General features: G+C 42.0%; 1 long non-coding RNA gene across 2 annotated transcripts in view; it reads left to right on the top strand.

Moving 5' to 3' along the window:
• Nucleotides 1–21,837, top strand: part of LOC137095777 (uncharacterized) — an 82,314-nt gene extending 60,477 nt beyond the window's left edge. The window contains exons 3-8 of one of the 2 annotated variants that reach the window (XR_010908913.1): nt 13,095–13,288; nt 13,791–13,916; nt 14,106–14,361; nt 16,211–16,332; nt 20,103–20,210; nt 21,427–21,837. This is a non-coding gene — a long non-coding RNA (uncharacterized lncRNA). Of the gene's footprint in view, nt 1–13,094; nt 13,289–13,790; nt 14,044–14,105; nt 14,362–16,210; nt 16,333–20,102; nt 20,211–21,426 lie in introns of both variants that reach the window. The other variant, XR_010908914.1, reaches the window with a different exon arrangement.
• Nucleotides 21,838–22,968: the final 1,131 nt, after the last annotated feature.

The following is a 22,968-nucleotide window of genomic DNA, read 5'->3' as shown; positions in this document are numbered from 1 at the left end:
TGGGGGGGGGGGCTGAGTTTGGTTCGGGGGGGCTGAGTCTGAGTGAAAGAGGGTCTACCCTTTTGTATCGTTACCCCAATGCCCCCATACATAAGGGATATATTGAGAATGGTGATCAGATCATGATATGAATTAACATAACAGTTTAAATAATGTACCAGTAAGGCCTTCTCGCGGACCACCATGAGAATTTCAGGGGGGGGGGGGGGGCTGAAGCCCCACAAGCCCCCCCCCCCCCCCCCGGCTACATGCCTGGCACTATGTGTCACTCAACTGTAAGGGATTCTGTCCCCTTTATTTTTCTTAAAGTTTAATACACGCTGCCTAACTGACTTAAAATTGTTCCTTTTTCTCCTGGCCTTGTCTTAGTTTCACCCACTTTCTTCCTCCAAGGCTATTGACCAATCAGGTGGCGCCACATACCCTAAAGGCTGCCTGCTGGCTCTGCTCCCTCAGCTCTGAGCTAAGAAAATGGCTGCTTGGCTTTTGGCCTTTAAGGAACCAAACTACAGCCCTGCACAGTAGGCCAGTAGGTTACAGAAGCCCACACAAAGAAGATGATTCTACATGCAAAGAACACAATTTCCCCCATTTTCCCCAACTCTTTCTGATGTAGTCCAAAGACACTGCCATAGGTGCCTGTCTTGATGGGCCCTCAGGCAGGAGGAGATTAATTCATTACTGAACAGAAGGGTTGGATGCCAGGCCATAGTCACTTAGGAAGAATCTTGTCTTTCTCTTTTACTTTTATTTTTCAATAGTAATATTTATTGAACTTCCAGATTTTGTACCATGTCACAGTACAGCAGCAAATCGCAATTCACAATCTTGCTTTGTCCCATTCACCCTCCCTCCAATCTTCAAGACACAGAGGTTTACACAATACCTCCATGTAATTATTTCACTAATAAATTATCCTCTACTCTATTTTTCATAATAATAATATTAATCTTAATTTCTCCTAATTATTTATCCAAAATTTCACTGAAGGCGGTTCTACACAGGAACTATAATGCAGGTTAAAGCTTGATACCGAAGAGAAGCAATTCCTAGAGAAAACCCTCAAGCCAGCATAAATTCAGCTAGGAAGAAAAGAAAGCAATGAATTATCCACATTTTCTCTTAGTGTTTCATGAATCCAGAAGGGTGTAGTGGGCACAGAGAAGACAAGCAGCTCAGATTGCCATTTTAGCCTCTCTGCAGAACCCATCCCAATATTTCAGCTGGTCAGGCCCTAAGAGTCCATTAGTTCCATAAACGAACTCAAAAGAGGAATGAAGATTGGGGACCTCCTTAATTTGGGGAAGGTTTTCGTTTTCACTTCTCAAAAGAAATCTAACCACATTTGACTTAACAAGTAACCCTTGAAGTAATGACCTTCTCGGTGTTGTTGTTAGAGACTGGGAATCTAGGGTGACGGGCCCAGAGGGCAGGCAGGAGATGAGTTTCCGATTTGGTTTTTCAACAAGGCTTTTTTTCAAGTTGGTCAACATTGAGATGAACATTCCTTGACCATCCAGGTCAAAGAACAAAGAACTGCCCCCCTTTGTGGCGCACTTAACAAGTTTTTATATCAAACTGGTAAAAACAACATGTAAGCAACTTCTGGTTGGTTCTTCTGTTTCTAACGTCAAAGCCTATGAATGATTCTGTTGAAATGTCTGACCCTGAGCTGTGGCTTATCTATCTGCAAGTTTGCTTACCCATGGCTGAAAGAATTTTAGGGAGTGAGGGAGTGCACCTGCTTGTCTAACTGAACAAGGAACACAGAGAATAATTGGAAATTTATTTTTCTTAATCATGTTCCTCTCATTGTCACAAATGACCGCTTCTTGGCTAGTGGAGAAGAAAATCATTCCATGGATATAAACATAATTTTATTAATATGTGTAGAATACTTCAAGGAAGATGAAGAGGAAATACTCAGGACTATAAAGGCTTTAACCCAAATGAGAATAATAGAGAAAGAAAGAACCATAGGGAAAAACAGCCTTTATTACGAGGACTAAGCCATTTCAATAGATTTTTCATTTCATATGTACCAGTGCTCCTTGGTAGAGGAGGCTAAAGTCCTTGTGAAATGACATCTTCCAAAAACTATGCTATGCTAGCTTTTAAACCATTTTGTTCCTTTTTTATCTAGCTCAGGTTGTGCCGTCACACCTAGACGCTATAAAATTAAAACAAAGATGTGCTTCTCTCTTTATCTGGAAGGACTGCGGGGGGGGGGGGGGTCTTTCTTTAGAGGCTCAAAAATTCTCAGCAACTGAGGCCACTTCAGGTTTGGAACATCAAACAGAATATTTATTTCCAAAGTCCTTGGCGGACTTGGCACAGCTTGAAGAAGTTACAACACAAACAGTCAATCTGAGAAACCATAGAGATGATCTTTCTTTCCTTTTCCTTCAGTTACTGAGGCAACTTTTACCCAAATGGTAGAAAAAATCCTGGGACTTTCACCCTAACCCTGAGCTGCTATGGTTAGAAAGAACAGGTCTTCCACTATCTAAGCTCAAGGTTAGCGTTGGAGATGAAGTAATGCTCAATAGTACTCAATAACTATTTCTCTCTATTTCTCAATAACTCAATTTCTTTTCTCAATATCTATAGTATCTCAATAGGCTTCTCTATATCTCAGTACCCAATATTATCTCAATATGCTTCTATTTATTTATCGTGTCATCAGCAACCATTGTATTACAATTCTAACAGAGCAAAACAAACACAGAGATTGAAAAGAAAAAGAAAAAAAAGAAAAAAAAAGGAAAGAAAAAAACCACACAGATTTTGTAAATTTGGTATTTGGTTAAATGTCCTTTGACCAGTATCTGGCCACTTGGAGTGCCTCTGGGGTTGCCGCAAGAAGGTCCTCCATCGTGCATATGGCAGGGCTCAGGGTGCATTGCAGCAGGTGGTCAGTGGTTTGTTCTTCTCCGCACTCGCATGCCGAGGATTCCACCCTGTAGCCCCATTTCTTAAGATTGGCTCTGCATCTCGTGGTGCCAGAGCACAATCTGTTCAGCGCCTTCCAAGTCGCCCAGTCTTCTGAGTGCCCAGGGGGGAGTCTCTCATCTGGTATCACCCATGAATTGAGGTGCTGGGTTTGGGCCTGCCACTTTTGGACTCTCGCTTGCTGGGGTGTTCCAGCGAGTGTCTCTGTAGTTCTAAGAAAACTATGTCTTGATTTAAGTCGTTGACGTGCTGGCTGATACCCAAACAGGGGATGCTTCTATCTTTCTATCTATATAATTCAGTTACTCAATTCTCAATTAACCTATCTATAACTCAATTGTTCTCACAATGGTTTTTCAGAGCTACCTGCCTGACCAACAGCACATCTGAGGCTCTTTTCTCTACTGAAGGAGGCAGGGGAGATTCCAAAATGGAGATCTCAACCCCAGGAAAAATGGCGGTCTCCAAACCCAAAGAGATACTTTCTAAACCAATAACTGCAATGCCCAGGTTAGGTGATTTGTAATGCTGTTTATTACAAGTAAGCCTTTGCCTTTCTTTTTTTAGGAATGCTCCCATTAGAACAGGGGTCCTCAAACTGCAGCCTGGGGACTAGATGTGGCCCGCTGAGGGCATTTATCTGGCCTGCCAAGGAGGAGACCTCCCTCTCAGTGGAATCAGTCTTGGCTGCTAACGCAGAGCTCCTTTTGTTCTATCTGGTGGGGCAGTCTCCAATGGAATACCCACAACTAGGGGTGTGAGACAGGGATGTTTGTTGGCTCCGTTCTGTTTTAATTTTTATATTAATGATATTGTGGAATATTTGAATATGAAAGAATGTCACAGTCCAAAGATTATGGATAGGGAGACAAATATCTTGATATATGCAGATGACATAGTATTGTTATCCACCACCCCAATCGGGTTAAGGAGGTCCCTGCAAAAACTTAGCCAATATTGTACTGAAAATGCCCTCACTATAAGTAAAGAAAAATCCAAAATAATGGTTTTTGGTAAGAAAGCTAAGGCTTCCAACTGGCACCTTGACGGGCACAAAGTGGAGCAAGTGAGGACATTTAAATACTTAGGTCTTCATTTTGCGGCATCAGGGGCATGGACCCAACATCTAAAACTAAGTATTGCAAAAGCTGATAATGCTGCACAGGCAATTCATAAATTATGCAACCACAATTACCCGGGCTCTCTGCGCCCCTTTCTGAAGGTTCTTAAGGCAAAGGTGTTCCCCATCGCTTTGTATGGAGCTGAAATATGGGGTGAGCAAGACCCTTTACTGGTAGAGAGATTCCAACTGCGCCACCTGAAAATTGGCTTAGGTGTGGAGAGATCATCCCTGTCAGCTGCAGTGAGAGCAGAGACGGGAGTACCCCCAATCTCCACCACAATTCTGAAGAGGCAGATCAATTGGTGGTACAAAATAAGACAAATGCAACCACACAGACTCCCAGCCCTATGCCTTCTAGAACAAGAAAACCACAAAGAGTGGTCATCTTGGCTTAGCAGATTTGGCCACACAGTTAGTAGGTTAGGTTTTGCCCCTCACGAGTTAACAAATTTTGGGGCAAAGGTATGCTCAATTGTATACCAAAGAGCTCTCGACATTGCTGCACAAAATGTTCTGTCTGTCTCCCACTCAAGCTCTTTCTCTTTCTCCCTGTTTCAGTCTCTCCCACTTTCCCCTTTTTCTCATCTCCCCTTTCTTCTTCTTCCTCAGAGGAAGAGGAAGAGGGTCTTGAGCGCTGCGGCGGCTGCCTGGAAGAGCAGAGGCAAGAGAATCATGACCGTGGCACTCTTCCCACAGTGATACACTTCTGTACAAAAACCTATCTAGAAGTTGGCAAATTGTTTTGGGACTAATGACCCTTGTTCCAGTGTTATAAAAGGGGCTTATATTTACAAATTTATATTTGGACTATGTTACCATATCTGGGTCCTGATTGTTGTTTTATTTTAATTGTTGGTATGACTTTAAGGGTAAAGGTAAAGGTTTTCCCCTGACATTAAGTCCAGTCATGTCCGACTCTGGAGTGTGGTGCTCATCTCCATTTCTAAGCCGAAGAGGCCGGCATTGTCCTTAGACACCTCCAAGGTCATGTGGCCAGCAAGACTGCATGGAGCGCCATTAACTTCCCACCTGAGAGGTACCTATTGATCTACTCACATTTGCATGTTTTCAAACTGCTAGGTTGGCAAAGGCTGGGGCTGACAGCAGAAGCTCATGCCGCTCCCCGGATTCAAACCTGCGACCTTTCGGTCGACAAGCTCAACAGCTCAGTGGTTTAACCCATTGCACCACCGGGGACTCCCTGGTATGACTTTAGACCATGGTAAATGCACATGGAAGTCACAGCCTGCTTTGAAGCCAACAACCTTGCATCTGTGATAGTGAAGATGTTAGGTGGTGATGAGGATAGTGGTGATTATGACGAATATGGCACAATCGTGATATCATGGGATAAAATGTGGATTATAAAAAGGTTAAAGTGAAGCTATATTTAATATGAATGCTAAAAAGTTTGAAGTTCAGCTATATTTCAGAGGTAGGAACTGGCAAAATCACCTCTGAGTATTCCTTTCCTAAGAAAACCTTGTGAAATTCATGGGGTCACCGTAAGTCAACAGACAACTTGAAGGCACATAGCATGCATCCAAGAGGGAGGAAAAAACTTCTACTAGATAGTTTTGTTCATTCCCTTAACAAATGTCCTTGTTAACACTGTTAGCTCATCAAATCATAATGAAAATTCTACTCCTTCACAGTAGTAATAGTAAAAAGAGCAAGTTTGTACAAAGAAGTGGAAAGACACCTTGACACACAAGCCTGTCCGAGATAGTGGACAACCTCCCATGTCAAACTATCTACCCACAACATTATACTAGGCCAAGACTGTGCAGGCATATTTTCACTTTTTTAAAAAAGCAAGTAGATAAAATATTTTGGAGGGCTGATGACAAAGGAATATTCAGTACAGGGTTGTTTTTCTAAGCAGTCTGATGTAACTTCTTGCCTTCTTGCTGGTGTCCAAACACATTTTCACAGTTTACTTACAGGGTTTATTAGCCCCTTGTGGGATTTCATTGAGCTAGATAATCAGCCCAACATTCTGCTCAGTGTTTCCTTTACCCCCCCCCCCCCCGATTCCATGTAAGAGGGAGAGTTTGTCAAGCAATGTTCAGTTGGAAATTTGCAAAGGTCAGTTGACATCCTTGATACTTCTCAAAGAACATGTCAAGCCCCCTCCCCCCCAAAACCTCTCTAGTATTTTCTGTTGGTCATATGGGGTCTGTGTCAAACCTGGTCCTGATCTATAATCAGTGGGGGTCAGGGGCATCTCTGGAAGTGGGAACCACAGACATTGTCACATACATACCTTCAGTTTATTATAATTATATTTAATTTAATAAATACAAAAAATGAATAAAACTAAAAAAAAATGAAATAAATGTATTCTATATTTCAGAAACAAAAGAAAACAATGAATATTCAAAACTCTAACAAATACTACAAATAAATTTACTAAAAACAGACAAAAATAATAATGGGAATAAGAATCTATAACAAACATAATATATTCAAAAAAGGGAATAATCTTCGCTGGGCACCACTCGGAGGCAGCTTAAGCAGGATGGCTGCTGCCTCCTTACTTCGGGCTCTTCAACCTTGGCCAGCCGGTGTGCAAACACACTACGGAAATCCCTATTCTCCATGGACTAGGGCCGTGGGGGTGGTGACCATTGGCTTTTCAGTCTTGAGTTGGTGGAGGGCTCCTGCTGTGGATCTTCCTCTTTTCCTCCGCTGGTCTTGGACCTTTCTCCTTAGAATTTCTTCTTGTGCAGCTTTGTGTGCAGCGACTTCCCACATGGGATACCACTGTCTGCTCGGTCACTGGTGTTGCGGATGGATGGGCCATACTGGCCAGGGGATGGAGGTGTCTTCCCATTCAAGGCCCCTTAAATAAATCAAAACAATGAATATTCAAAACTCTACAAATACTAAAAATCAATTTACTAAAAATAGACAAAAATAATAATGAGAATAAGAATCTATAACAAACATAATATATTCAAAAAAGGGAATAATCTTCGCTGGGCACCACTCGGAGGCAGCTTAAGCAGGATGGCTGCTGCCTCCTTACTTCGGGCTCTTCAACCTTGGCCAGCCGGTGTGCAAACACATTACGGAAATCCCTATTCTCCATGGACTAGGGCCGTGGGGGTGGTGACCATTGGCTTTTCAGTCTTGAGTTGGTGGAGGGCTCCTGCTGTGGATCTTCCTCTTTTCCTCCGCTGGTCTTGGACCTTTCTCCTTAGAATTTCTTCTTGTGCAGCTTTGTGTGCAGCGACTTCCCACATGGGATACCACTGTCTGCTCGGTCACTGGTGTTGCGGATGGATGGGCCATACTGGCCAGGGGATGGAGGTGTCTTCCCATTCAAGGCCCCTTAAATAAATCAAAACAATGAATATTCAAAACTCTACAAATACTAAAAATCAATTTACTAAAAATAGACAAAAATAATAATGAGAATAAGAATCTATAACAAACATAATATATTCAAAAAAGGGAATAATCTTCGCTGGGCACCACTCGGAGGCAGCTTAAGCAGGATGGCTGCTGCCTCCTTACTTCGGGCTCTTCAACCTTGGCCAGCCGGTGTGCAAACACATTACGGAAATCCCTATTCTCCATGGACTAGGGCCGTGGGGGTGGTGACCATTGGCTTTTCAGTCTTGAGTTGGTGGAGGGCTCCTGCTGTGGATCTTCCTCTTTTCCTCCGCTGGTCTTGGACCTTTCTCCTTAGAATTTCTAAAAATAGACAAAAATAATAATGAGAATAAGAAGAAATAACAAACACTATCAATAAATATATTTTAAAGGGGAAATAATCTTTGCTGGGCTCCATTGCTCAGCACTTGAAGGCAGTTTCTGCAGGAAGGACTGCTGCCTCCTTACTTCGGTCTCTTCTACCTTGGCCAACCGGTAGGCAAACCCAGCACAGAGATCCCTATTCTCTATGGATTGGGGCCATGGGCGTGGTGACCTTTGGCTTTTCAGTCTTGGGTTGGTGGGGGGCTCCTGCTGTGGATCTTTCTCTTTACCTCCACTGGTCATGGGATTTGCTACTAGCCCTTTTTTTATGACACCTTCCAACAACACCTAAGAAATACTAAAAAATAAGAAAATTGATCAATTCTCTGGAAAACAAACCAAACTTTCCTACCCCAACCTAAGCCCCTCATCACCCTAACCTTCCCAACCCAAATCCAATCCTTTGCTCCAATCCTACCCCCATCCTACCCTCCCTTACCTACTCCCTATTCCTCCCTGCAACCACTTCCCACCTATATCTCCTACTTTCCTATACACTGATATGTTCCCCCTGTTTTTATGTTATTTTGAAAGAGTTCTAATAAATACACATTTTAAAAGAGACGTTTTTCTCTTTCCGTTTTTATTTTTTCCACTTTTTCCTTTTTAACAGAAGTATTTTATTGAATTTCCACAACATATACAATGTCAGAGAGCATGCTTTCCAACATGGGTTTATGTTAGGGGTGTGCTATTTGGGAAAATTCTGTCCCGATCTGTTTTTCAGGAATTTTCCAAAATTGGGAGAAGGAAAATGCCATTTCTAATTAATCACATCCATTTTACATCAGCCAGCTGTACGCCCTCTAATTCCATCCCAATTCACTCTTAACAATGAAAGTAGGCATAAGAAAGGAAGAAAATTTCAATGTTCCCTGTAAAGCAGATTTCGTTCCTTTAGGGATTTTTTTTAAAGGGGCAATGGGTATAGAAAAATGGGAGGACCGTGTACCCCACCTAGCTTGCCTCCTCAAGATAACAATAGTCTTCCGTGAATACCCCCTAGACTCCATCTCTAGGGTACACAGTTGCCATTTCAAGCCCATTTGCCATCTGTCCTATTTGATCAGATGAGGATTTGTATAAATCCCTTCAAAACAAAACAAAAAAAAGCCTGAGTCCAAAGAACTGAAAAATGCAATCTTTGGCCTGATGATATCCAATTGCCTGCCCCTGTAACATCCATACAAATTCCAGAAACCATTGTTCCTGTGACAAAAAAGTGATGCTTGCACAAGGATAGGCTAGTCATGTCACCTACTCTTTGCAACAGGGATATATGGCACTAGAAGTGTAATGTGTTGTAGAAAGCTTTCATGGCTGGAATCACTGTGTTGCTATGAGTTTTTTGGCCTGTATGGCCATGTCCCAGTTGCATTCTCTCCTGATGTTTCCACTGCATCTGTAGCAGGCATCTGCAAAGGTTCTGTCAGTGCAGGAGATGAAACCCTTTTCCGTTAAAGCAAGTGTGAATATTACAAATTAGCAAGCTCCATATCATGTAAAGTCAATCAGTGAGAGTATCTACATAGAGGTAACATGGCTTTGTTGCATGGAGGCATCCTCTGTTTGGGAGGTGTTAATCGGCACTTGATGGTTTGCTGTCTGATGTTTCTGAGCGTTGTTCTTTATTTACTGTCTTGACTTTGGTGTTTTGTTTTTTAATACTGGTAACCAGATTTTGTTCATTTTTCATGCCATTCTCTATCTTCCATTTTATTAATGTTAATCTTAACTTCCCCTAATAATTTATCCAAAATATTATTGAAGGTGGTATTTATTTGTTTATTTATTTACTACGCTTCTATACCGCCATTCTCAGCCCGAGGGCGACTCATGGCAGTTTACAAAACGGCACAATTCGATGGTACTACACAAGAAATATAATGCAGGTTGAAGCTTGATACTGAAGAGAAGCAATTCATAGAGAAAAGCTGGTTTGGGGACCCTCAAGCCAGCATAATAATGAGAATATGCATAAATAACAAACTCTACCAATTAATAAATTCAAGAAAAGGGAAAGGCAGCGATGAGGTAGAGGCTGAGGTCGGAAGGAGGCAAGTTTTGTCCCCTGGGAAGACATTGTGACATCAGGAGGCAAAAGGGGGTGGAGGGGGAGAAATCGTGACATCAGAAGGGGAGGAGGGTCTGTTGGGGGGGGGTGTCCTGGGGAGAGAATGGTGGAAAGGGACATGGGGCTGGCATGCCAGGAGGCTTCTTTAAAGGGAGACTGCTATCTTTGCCTTCCTTTTAATCTGAGAGTGGGACTTTGCCCCAGGGGCTTCCGACGGTGAAATGTCAGATTCCTGTCTGTTTAAAACAATCGTTCTTCCTCAAAGTAACTATTTAAGAATATAACACAAGCTGAACTTTTACTTCTAACCCAAACCTTCCTTCTTCCTACAGTTTCAAAATCCAAAATCCTAACTGACTTAAAATGTTTAATTCGTCTACTCGTCTTGTCTTAGCTCCGCCCACTTTCTTCCTCCAAGGCTATTGACCAATCAGGTGGCACCATATACCCTAAAGGCTGCCTGCTGGCTCCGCTCCCTCAGCTCTGAGCTAAGAAAATGGCTGCTTGGTTTTTGGCTGTTAAGGAACCAAACACCAGGCCTGCACAGTAGGCCAGTATGTTACAGAAGCCCACATGAAGAAGATGATTCTACATGCAAAGAACACAATTTGCCCCACTTTCCGCCATTTCCCCCAGCTCTTTCTGATGAAGTCCAAAGACACTGCCATAGGTGTCTGTCTTGATGGGCTCTCAGGCAGGAGGAGATTGATTCATTATTGGGCAGAAGGGTTGGGTCCCAGGCCATCGTTATTTAGGATGCAACCAGCCAGGAGGAGAGGAGTGAGTGTGTAAGGGACATGAACAGGGCTGGGAAAGGGAAAACAATTATTATTTGATTTTGGTTTATGGGATCCTTCGTGATCATCCATCAGGACCCCTCAGTCATGACTTTTGGGTTCCTAGTGTTTGACAACAGGAGGCAGGGGAATCATCTTTCATGGGATCCACTGCTCTCCTTTGGGAGACAGCTTTTGCAGGAAAGACTGGTGCCTCCTTACTTCGGCTTCTTCCACCTTGGCCAGCCGGTGCGCAAACCCAGCATGAAGATGCTTCTTCTCCATGGCCTGGGGCCATGGGGGTGGTTTAGTCTGTATTTCAGAAACAAAATAAAAATAAATATTCAAAACTCTAACACACTTAATAAGAATAAATAACAAACACTATCAGCCAATATATTTTTTTAAAAAACAACACACTCAATAACAGAAACAATTAACAAATACTCTATAAAAGATACAAATAAACCAAACAATTATAAAAATAAATAATAAATACAAGGCAAGGCTGTGTCACTGGCTTAGCTGGAGGCAGGGGAATCGTCTTTCCTGGGATCCACTGCTCTCCATTTGGAGGCAGTTTCTGCAGGAAGGACTGCTGCCTCCTTACTTCGGTCTCTTCTACCTTGGCCAACCGGTAGGCAAACCCAGCACAAAGATCCCTATTCTCCATGGATTGGGGCCATGGGCATGGTGACCTTTGGCTTTTCAGTCTTGGGTTGGTGGGGGGCTCCTGCTGTGGATCTTTCTCTTTACCTCCACTGGTCTTGGGATTTGCTACTAGCCCTTTTTTATGACACCTTCCAACAACACCTAAGAAATACTAAAAAATAAGAAAATTGATCAATTCTCTGGAAGACAAACCAGACTTTCCTACCCCAACCTAAGCCCCTCATCACCCTAACCTTCCCAACCCAAATCCAATCCTTTGCTCCAATCCTACCCCCATCCTACCCTCCCTTACCTACTCCCTATACCTCCCTGCAACCACTTCCCACCTATATCTCCTACTTTCCTATACACTGATATGTTCCCCCTGTTTTTATGTTATTTTGAAAGAGTTCTAATAAATACACATTTTAAAAGAGACGTTTTTCTCTTTCCGTTTTTATTTTTTCCACTTTTTCCTTTTTAACAGAAGTATTTTATTGAATTTCCACAACATATACAATGTCAGAGATCATGCTTTCCAACATGGGTTTATGTTAGGGGTGTGCAATTCGGGAAAATTCTGTCCCGATCTGTTTTTCAGGAATTTTCCAAAATTGGGAGAAGGAAAATGCCATTTCTAATTAATCACAAACACTATCAGCCAATATTTTTTTTAAAAAAACAACACACTCAATAACAGAAACAATTAACAAATACTCTATAAAAGATACAAATAAACCAAACAATTATAAAAATAAATAATAAATACAAGGCAAGGCTGTGTCACTGGCTTAGCTGGAGGCAGGGGAATCGTCTTTCCTGGGATCCACTGCTCTCCATTTGGAGGCAGCTTTTGCAGGAAAGAGTGGTGCCTCCTTACTTCGGCTTCTTCCACCTTGGCCAGCCGGTGGGCAAACCCAACATGAAGATGCTTCTTCTCCATGGCCTTGGGCCATGGGGGTGGTTTAGTCTGTATTTCAGAAACAAAACAAAAATAATTAATATTCAAAATAACAAACTTAATAATAAGAATAAATAACATACACTATCAATAAATAGATTCAAAATACAACACACTTAATAACAAAAACAATTAACAAACACTCAATAAAATATATAAACAAACCAAAAAAATTATAAATAAATAATATTTTTTCAGGTTTCCACAAAAAGCAACACACTCAATAACAAGAACAACGAACAAACGTTCTATAAAAGATGCAAACAAATCTAACAATAAAAAACAAATAAGAAATACTACTACTAGAAAATGTAAACCAATAAACAAAAACTGAACACAAATACCAGGAAGCGCAAGAGGAGGCAAGGACAGAGGCAAAAGGAAGGGCAGGGCAGGGCAGTGATGAGGCAGAGACTGAGGGCACAAGGAGGCATGAGAAAGCACTGATGAAGCTGAGAGGCAGTAACAGTTCAGTCGCCCGGGGAGACATTGCAACATCAGAAGGAAGCAGAGGAGGAGAAGGGGGAGGGAGGGGGAGGTAGGCATAGTGATATCAGAGGGGGAGGGTGTCTGTTGGGGAGGGTCCTGGGTTCTGCGGCTTTTACCCTCTAACTTCTGCCGCTTCTTCCTAGGGGGATGATCAACCACTCATGCAAGATTGGCAGTGATGTTTTTTATTGGGATTGTGCTGGTAACAGCAAAATTGCCTCCTTTTGCTAAGATGGATACATCGTCCACCAAAGAGTTGCCTATCGGTCAGAGCCGTCACGGTCCGCAATGTATCTCTTTCAGATCACCGTTGGTAGACGGCGAGGCCGCGGCACTGCAGGAAGGCAGGGCTTCAAAGTTTTTGCTGGAGGAAGCCGTGGACCTGCTCGAGGCAGGGGAATAGCTTTCCCTGGGCTCCAGTCTTCGAAATTCAGAGGCAGCTTCGGCAGGAAGGACTGCTGCCTCCTCAGTTCAGCCTCTTCAACCTTGGCCAGCTGGTGAGCAAATCCAACATGGCGAAGCTTCTCCTCTGTGGACTTGGGCCATGGGGGTGAGGAATGCTGGCTCTTCTGCCTTGGTAGGACCAGAGGCTCCTGCTGTGGCCGCCTGTGGAGCTTCTTTTCCTGGACCTTTGTCCTTTGAAGTTCTGGTTCTGCGGCTTTGTGCGGAGCCATTTCCTGAAAGAGTCGCCTCTGCCTGCTTGGCTGCTGCCGATGCCACTGCCGAATTTGTGGAACTGGCCAGGTGACAAGTGCTTCTTGTGATTAGGGGGCTCTTAAATAAATGACCCAAATCTTAGGAAGCAACATGCCAAAATTCAATATGTCGTATTCACCCATTTCACTTCCCAAAAACAAAAAACAAAACAAAAATATCTTTAAAGGTAAGTTTATTTAAAGGTAAGTTTATTTAAAGGTAAGTTTATGAGGATGTTGTTTTATTACCAATTTGAGATAATAATTAACATTTGGCTGACATGCTTAATTTCTCTCCTTCTAGGGTCAAGTGGGGAAATTGTGGTCACTCAGAGGCGCAAGTGGAGGTAAGGACCGAGGCAAAGCCAGGGCAGGGCAGGGCAGGGATTTGGCTCATCTTGAGTATCTTTAAAGGTAAGTTTATTTAAAGGTAAGTTTATGAGGATGTTGTTTTATTACCAATTTGAGATAATAATTAACATTTGACTGACATGCTTAATTTCTCTCCTTCTAGGGTCAAGTGGGGAAATTGTGGTCACTCAGAGGCGCAAGTGGAGGTAAGGACCGAGGCAAAGCCAGGGCAGGGCAGGGATTTGGCTCATCTTGAGTATCTTTAAAGGTAAGTTTATTTAAAGGTAAGTTTATGAGGATGTTGTTTTATTACCGATTTGAGATAATAATTAACATTTGACTGACATGCTAAATTTCTCTCCTTCTAGGGTCAAGTGGGGAAATTGTGGTCACTCCGACCCTTTGCAGAAAAATCCTGGGGACAAAGTCAACATTCAGCAATCTTTGGCCTGATAATATCCAATTGCCTGCCCCTGTAACATCTATACAATTTGGAACAAGGCTTTTGCAGAATGATGGCTGAGGTCAGTAATTGACCAAATGTATTGACCACAATATACGGACTGAATTGGACATGATGATTTTATCTTGACGAATGGCTTTTATGTATTTTATCCTTTATGTATTTGTTAACTCACTGTTGTTGTATGATGTTTTAGATTTTGACTGTTAGCATTGACTTTTTGCTGTTAGCTGGTCTGAGTCCCTCTACGGAGGTAGAGAAGATCGGGATAGAAAAGTTTTAAATAAATAAATAAATAAATTCTGTCGGGGTGCGAGATAGAATCCTTGCCTGTTAAAGAAAGTGTGGCTGTTACAAATTAGCAAGCTCAATAGCATGTAAAGTCAATCAGTGAGAGTATCTGCATAGCAGTAACCTGGGCTTTGTTGCCTGGAGGTGTTAACCGGCACTGTTTGGGAGGTATTAACCGGCACATGATGGTTTGCTGTCTGGAGTTTTCCTGTTTCTGGGTCTTGTTCTTTATTTACTGTCTTGATTCTGGTGTTTTGGGTTTTTTTTAATAATGGTAACCAGATTTTGTTCATTTTCATGGTTCCCTCCTTTCTGTTGAAATTGCCCAGGTGCTTGTGGATTTCAATGGCTTCTCTGTGTAATCTGACATAATGTCTGCCAGAGTGGTCTAGAATTGTGTTCTCAAATAATATTCTGTGTTCAGGTTGATTCATCAAGTGCTCCACTATAGCAGACTTCTCTGGTTGAATTAGTCACAGTGCCTTTCATGTTCCCTGATTCGTGTCTGAGCACTTCTTGAGTTCCCAAAATAGACATAAGCAAAGTAGCATGCTATATGATAGACTCTTTTTGTGATTAGAGTAGGAGTCCTTAAACTAAGGCCCTGGGGACGGATACTGCTCTCCAAAGTCATTTACCCAGCCCTCGCTCAGTGTCAACTTAAGTCTGAAACGACAGAAGGTTTATGTGAGTGGGTTCCTTCCCAAACCCCACGCAAAATATTTGAGTCATATGCTCCATTTTTCTCCTTCCAGCGGGGAAATTGTGGTCACTCAGACCCCGGTCTCTTTGCAAAAAAACTCCCGAGGACAGAGGTGACATTTAGTGCAAACCAGGCATTTATTTAAGAAAAATAAAGGGGACAGAATCCTCTACAGTTGAGTGACACATAGTGCCAGGCATGTAGCCGGGGGGGGGGGGGGGGGGGGGGCTTGAGGGGCTTCAGCCCCTCCCCCCCCCGAAATTCTCATGGTGGTCCGCGAGTAAGCCTTACTGGTACATTATTTAAACTGTTATGTTTATTCATATCATGGTCTGATCACCATGCTCAATATATATCCCATATGCATGGGGGTATTGGGGTAACGATACAAAAAGTTTGCTAGGATAGACCCTCTTTCACTCAGACTCAGACCCCCCCCCCCCCCCCGAATCAACACTCTGGCTACACAAAGTCTCTTGTAGGTGTCGCTGTTGGACTTTGAAAATTTGGGATCTTACAGTTCAGAGCTGCTTCTTAATCTCAATCATTGAAACGAAGTATTAGATAAAGGGATGACTTCTAAACAAGCCAGTTGAATCTGCAGGAATCTAGCAGCATTCTATGTAGTTGAAAAATATTTAAGACTGCTGTAGTTTATGGAACCCTCATTGGGATTATGTAACCTGGAAAGTTTCCAGCTTTTAAAAATCAGCATGAGCTACAGCTGACTTTTAAAAGCTGCAAGACTGAATCACTTAGGGAGGGCCCAAAATTTGGCAGCTGCCAACTGTTGGCCAAGGATGTACCAGTGATTTCCCTTGGTCTTGATTCAGTGCTCACTTCTGCTAAACATGTTCATACTCCTTCTAGGTAATAAAATGTGCCACTTTTATTTTTATGTGTATGTTTTCCACAGGGCTTTTCATTCAGGAGCAACTTTCCACCGGTGGCCTGCTTTGGTTTCCAGATCTTACTGTACCTGACCCCACTTAGATCATGCCAATCACGCTTGAAGTCCTCAATTTGCTGGTAGTGGAGGTATTTATAGATCACACCATATCTACTTACAGATCTTTTTTTAAAGGACAAAGAGAAGACAAGCTGTTTTCTCAATCTGTCAAAGCAATTAGAAAAGTAGAGCTTTATGAGCAAAGGAATGTGGAAGAACATCTGATGAGATATTCCTTCTTGTGCCTGATACAGAAGCAGTTAGAAAAAAACCCCAACTGAAACAGTCCTTATTACATCGAAATATTCGCACCTAATTTTGTGTTAATTTCCTGTTATCTGGATTATTCCTGATGAATATGTATATTGGGGGTTGTTTTATGATGATTTATTTATTTATCGTGTCAGGAGCAAACAAAACAGTTGTTTTGCATTTTTTAACAAACAAACAAAACACAAAGTTTGCAAGCTTGGTAATTTATTAGATGTCCTTTGACCAGTAGCTGGCCACTTGGAGTGCCTCTGGTGTTACTATAAGAAGGTCCTCCATTGTGCATGTAGCAGGGCTCAGGTTGCATTGCAGCAGGTGGTCTGTGGTTTGCTCTTCTCCACACTCGCATGTCGTGGATTCCATTTTGTAGCCCCATTTCTTAAGGTTGGCTCTGCATCCCGTGGTGCCAGAGCGCAGTCTGCTCAGTGCCTTCCAAGTTGCCCAGTTTTCTGTGTGCCCAGGAGGGAGTCTCTCATTTGATATCAGCCATTGATTGAGGTTTTGGGTTTGAGCCTGCCACTTTTGGACTCTTGCTTGCTGAGGTGTTCCAGCAAGTGTCTCTGTAGATCTTAGAAAACTATTTCTTGATTTAAGTCATTGACGTGCTGGATGATATCCAAACAGGGGATGAGCTGGAGATGTCACTGCCTTGGTCCTTTCACTATTGGCTGCTACTCCTCGGCAGATGTCAGGTGATGCAGTACCGGCTAGACAGTGGTGTAGGGCGCAGACACCCCGTGATAATGCGGCATGTCTCATTAAGGGCCACATCTACTGTTTTATGATGATGTAATGCTGTATTTCATTGCAAATCAACAGAGTTTTTATGTAAATACTTGCAGTCATAAATTGTTGTTCAAATCACTGTACCCTTAGGGGGGAAAAAACCTTTACCTTAGGAAACTATTTGTCATGTTTTTTCCTCCCTTCTTCAGAATGCCAAATTAAAAACTGATTGGTTTTCTGTATTTGAAAGTTTTTTAAAAATTCAAAATTTTGCTGCAGCAATTATATTGCAAATAGCAGAGCAATTCCGCAGTAGAGATGGATGAAAATGAACAGTTGCCATTCTTGTGATAATATTACAAGTGCCCAGGTAGCCTTCATTTTGGAAATAGTGAACTTGGCTTGCTTCTGATAATTTCTGAAAAAATGCTGCCAGGAGCAGAATAGGTTTTACAGCCTTGCTAGCACAGTTATAGATGATGTGCTAAATCATCTCATAAGTACAATGAAAACTTCCACCACTTTTTTTTTGGAAGCAGTTACCCATCAAGGAGACAGGGAGCACATCAGCACTCACCATGCATTTATTTATTTATTTATTTATTTATTTACTAGCCGTCCTTCCACGCGTTGCTGTGGCCCACTTTGGTGGTCATGGGGGTTCTGTGTGGGAGGTTTGGCCCAATTCTATCGTTGGTGGGGTTCAGAATGTTCTGTTATTTTAGGTGAACTATAAATCTCAGGAACCGCAACTCCCAAATGTCAAGATTCTATTTTCCCCAAACTCCACCAGTGTTCACATTTGGGCATATTGGGTATTCGTGTAGCGTTTGGTCCAGATCCATCATTGTTTGTGTCCACAGTGTTCTCTGGATGTAGGTGAACTACAACTCCCAAACTCAACACCATTGCCCACCAAACCCTTCAAGTGTTTTCTGTTGGTCATGGGAGTCCTGTGTGCCAAGTTTAATTCAATTCCATCATTGGTTGAGTTCAGAATGCTCTTTGATTGTAGGTGAACTATAAATCCCAGGAACTACAACTCCCAAATGACAAAATCAATTTTTTTTGAGTGAAGGACATATATTGGGTTGTTAGGTGTCTTGTGTCCAAATTTGGTGTCAATTCCTCCAGTGGTTTTTGAGTTCTGTGAATACCACAAACGAACATTAGATTTTTATTTATATAGATTTATTTATTGTATTTGTATACCGCCTTTCTTAGCCCGTAGGTTTAGCACAAGGACATCTGAATAAACACTGTGACAGCCTAATTACAAACTGAATGGGTTCAGTTTAACTTGGCCTTGACCTGTATTAACCAAAGATTGGCCCATGTAACCAGTTGAATTAGTTCTGAGATGGAATCAGCCACAACTGTTTCCATGGCCATCTCGTGTTCCAGGAGCTCAAGTAGCCCAGGAACATGAGATGGCCCTCCTATTCTCCTTATAGTGGCTGACTCCAGGTGTGACATAGGTCCTGCTGGTCACTTATTGCCTGCCATGATGTCAGGTGGAGCAAGGAAGTGATTGGAGAAGAGAGGGAGGAACAGAGGGGGCGATTCTTCCTGGCCTCCCTCTCCCATTGCTCTGGTGCCCTGGCCCATGTTATTCCAGGTGATGAGTGACCGACAGGACCTATGTCGCACCCAGAGACCACTGTGACAAGAGAAAGGGAGGGATGCTAAAGGTGGCAGCACCAAACCAGACTCAGTACTGCTAAATGGTCAGGACTTCCACCTGTCTCTACAGCCTCCTAGATAACATGCCACATAAGCCCTGGGATCAGAGATCAGTGTACATCTGCCCAACGAAAGGTGAGGTTAATCCCAGATCTAGCACATAATAATTTCCAACTAAAGGCCAGGGTATCTGCAAATTGCTTATTTATATATTTATTTATTTATTTATTTATCATATTTATATTCCACCCTTCTCACTCCAAAGTGGACTCAGGGCGGAGCACAGCATATATACAGCAAACATTCAATGCCAGGACACAAATTCACATACACATACTAAATATTAAAAAAAAACATTTATCAAAATATTAAAATACACCATTTAAAACCGTCCTAGTCATCCGTGTCAAGTCTAATTGGCGTGGTCATCTTTCCTATTGCCGTTTTATTGCCCTGTCCCGAAAGCTTGGTCCCACGGCCAAGTTTTTACCATCCTTCTAAAGGACAGGAGGGAGGGGGCTGACCTGATCTCACCAAGGAGGGAGTTCCATAGCCGGGGAGCAATCACCGAGAAGGCCCTGTCTCTCATCCCCACCAATCATTAACATATACACTGGAGAAGATACATACATGCAATGAAGTGTAAATATGGTACAAGCAGTCCCCGAGTTACATACAACTCTTAGTTACAAAGGAGGTTAAGGCAACGGGAAGTGAACGGAAATCTATCCCTAGGAAGGGAAATTCACCCCTGTAAAAGTTATCATGGAAAAAATGTGTGTCCACTGAAGCTTACCACCAGTGTTTCTTTCCACAACAATGCAAACTTTTCAAAATCCAATTGTCACAGGGAGAGAAAATGAGGTAAAATTTGAACAGGGGCAAAATTAGCGAAATAAATGTTGCAGTGCTGTTAAACCCACCCACCTCCATGCTACCCAAAACTTGTGTGTGTGTGTGTGTTTGGCTAGAGTTACACTTAAAAATGTACCTGTTCTGACTTCCATACAAATTCAATTTAGAAGCAACCTTTAGAACCTATCTTGTTTGTAACCTGGGAACTGCTTGCATAACTTATTAATTTATTTGGCTTGAATGTTCCTGTTACGAATCTCATATTTGCATGACCTCACAGCAGTCTGTTTCCTGTAGTTCTTAAAAGTGACATTTATCTCCCTAGATTTTTGCTTTACGCAAAACAGAATCCTCCAGATTTCAGAGATATGCCAGAAACTTCTTCCGTGGGGTATCTATATTTATGATCCCAGTTGCTGCAACGGTGCCTTCAGTAAGTAATTCAGGACAATAACGTGAAAGTCTTTTAATTGTGGTGTGTACCAGAAAATGCATTGGAAATAAACCCTTAGTTTTGTTCCAGAGAGTCTGAAATTGCCTCTGTAAAACAGTTTCCTTTCAAGACAGAATGCTGCATGCACAACAGTATTTTCCGTATCTGTGCTGTTTCTTTTGGGGAGGTGATTCTGCCTCTTCACTTTGTTCTTTGTGCTTCCCTACCATATCTTTGTGCTTCTAAAGTTGTTCTTTCTTTGTTATTGTTCCATGTGAATATGCATTTATACATTATTTGCTATTTATAAAGTACATTTTCGTATTTACGTGTCCAAACACATCTCCCTCTACGTCCCAGCTCGCAGTTTAAGATTGTCCGGGGAGGCCCTGCTCTCGCTCCCGCCAGCGTCACAAATGCGGCTGGCGGGGACAAGAGACAGAGCCTTCTTGCCTGTGGCTCCCCGCCTATGGAACTCACTTCCCACAGAAGTAAGTTCGGCTTCATCCCTCCTGCCTTTTCGCAAGAAATTGAAGTCGTAGTTTTGGGACCAGGCTTTTGGATAGCAGGCATAAATAGCACTTTGGATATGGAATTCTACTGGAATGATGATATTTAACTGTTTTTACTGTTTTATTGCTTGTAATGAATGTTCTATGTATTATATTGCTTTGTTATATGTAGTGGCATAGAATTGCTGCCAAATGTAAGCCGTCCTGAGTCCCCCTTCGGGGGTTGAGAAGGAACGGGGTAGAAATACCAGAAATAATAATAATAATAATAATAATAATTATTATTATTATTATTATTATTAAAAACACGTAACGGGGGGGGGGGGGCATTCGGGGTCCGGTATGAATTAACAGCATTTTAGTGCATTTCAGTGTGAATATTAGCTTTGAGATAAGGTGTTTAGTTTTAGTGCTTGACTAAGATTCAGATTCACATGTTCCTTGGGCCACCAGAGTTGGGTGACAATCTCCTATGCCTACCTGACTTTGTTTTTAGAATAAAATGGAGGGAAACAAACGTATATAATACCTTGACATCCTTTGGCCGATGGGATAAAATGACTAAAATATAATTGAGCAAATTCATATGTTCACATTGAATATTCCTAATAAAGAATGGCGACACCCATTTACTGAGGGATATGTTATTTCATAACAACATCTTGGTTTTGTTTAAAGTAATATTTCATTCTTTTTTATTGCAGGCCATAGCTTTGTACTGGGTATCATCAAGTTTCATGGGCCTTTCACACAACCTTCTGCTACGCTCCCCTGCTTTCCGTAGATTGTGCCATATTCCTCGGACCAAATCTGATTCAGACACTCCTTACAGGGATATTGTTTCTGCTTTCTACGTAAAATATTTCTTCAAGTAAATTACTTAGATGTTGAGAAGATATGTGGGACTGTGTCCCTCTTCTCATGAGCTGGTCATTGACCCTAATAAAGTGAACTTGAACTTGAACGTGAGAAGATATGTGATATAGACCTAGGTGACTGAAACATGATGAAAGATTTATCCTTCATGTGAATCTACTGAACAATGACAACTGTGGCATTGTATTTATTTTGATAATAAAAGAGCACATACAATAAAAAAGTATTCAGAGATCTTATGTTGCGAGTTTGACATATCTGTGCTACACCCCAGAGAATTCGATATTTCACAGTCTCATGAAATATATGCAGCTTCTGAAACATTTTGGTACCTACTTTCAACTTGTCATAGGTTTCAGTGATCTTAAGAATTGTAACTAAAAATGATGCCACGTCCTTAAGATTTCAATGAGAGTTTTAAATTTCGGATTGATTTGTGACCTAAAATATCAAGATTGAATTGAAAACCTCTCTATACATAAGAAATCCCAAGAAGGACTCTGCTATTTAATTTTTAAGCATTAATTAATTCAACAGAGACTCTTTCTTACACTATTCTGAAGATTACCAGCATTATTTAAAACACAGTTTAGAAAATCCCAGGTTGTTTCATTTATACATATTTTTGATATCTGTTGTAATCTTCTGTAATATTGAGGGTGAGTCCTGGAGTTGGTATTTTAGGGATAGGTCAGAGCACGGTCCAGAGTGACTCCCAGATATTTGGGTGCGCTGCAGTGCTCCAGTGGGATTCCTTCCCAGGTAATCCTCAGAGCTCGGGATGTTTGTCTGTTCTTAAGGTGAAAAGCACATGTCTGTGTTTTAGATGGGTTGGGGATCAGCTGGTTTTCCCTGTAGTAGGTAGTAAGAGCACCTAGAGCTTCGGAGAGCTTCTGTTCAACCATCTCAAAGCTCCCTGCTTGAGAAGTAATGGCACGATCATCAGCATAGATGAAGCTCTCCGTCCCTTCTGGCAGTGACTGGTCATTTGTGTAAATGTTGAACATGGATGGAGCAAGCAGACTACCTGTCCGAACGTATCTCCTGCCACGAACCATCACAAAATTTAAGATCTTCAGGAGAGGCCCTGCTCTCGATCCCACCACTATCGCACACACGATTGATGGGGACTAGTGACAGGGACTTCTCAGCAGTGGCCCCCCGCCTATGGAATGCCCTCTCTAGAGATATCAGATTGGCCACCTCCCCCTTGTCTTTTAGAAGGAAAATCAAGACCTGGTTATGAGACCAAGCATTTGATCAGTGAGCAGCAAGTGGAAGAAGATCACACAACTTATGGCAATGAATTGACCCGGACTGGTTTTTGTATTTCGATTTTAATGGATGTGCTTAATTAATTGTTTAAATTG

Source organism: Anolis sagrei, assembly GCF_037176765.1.
Source record: "Anolis sagrei isolate rAnoSag1 chromosome 6 unlocalized genomic scaffold, rAnoSag1.mat SUPER_6_unloc_1, whole genome shotgun sequence".
In the NCBI taxonomy this organism is placed as follows: Eukaryota; Metazoa; Chordata; class Lepidosauria; order Squamata; family Dactyloidae; genus Anolis; species Anolis sagrei.
This window is presented reverse-complemented; position numbering and strand designations above follow the sequence as displayed.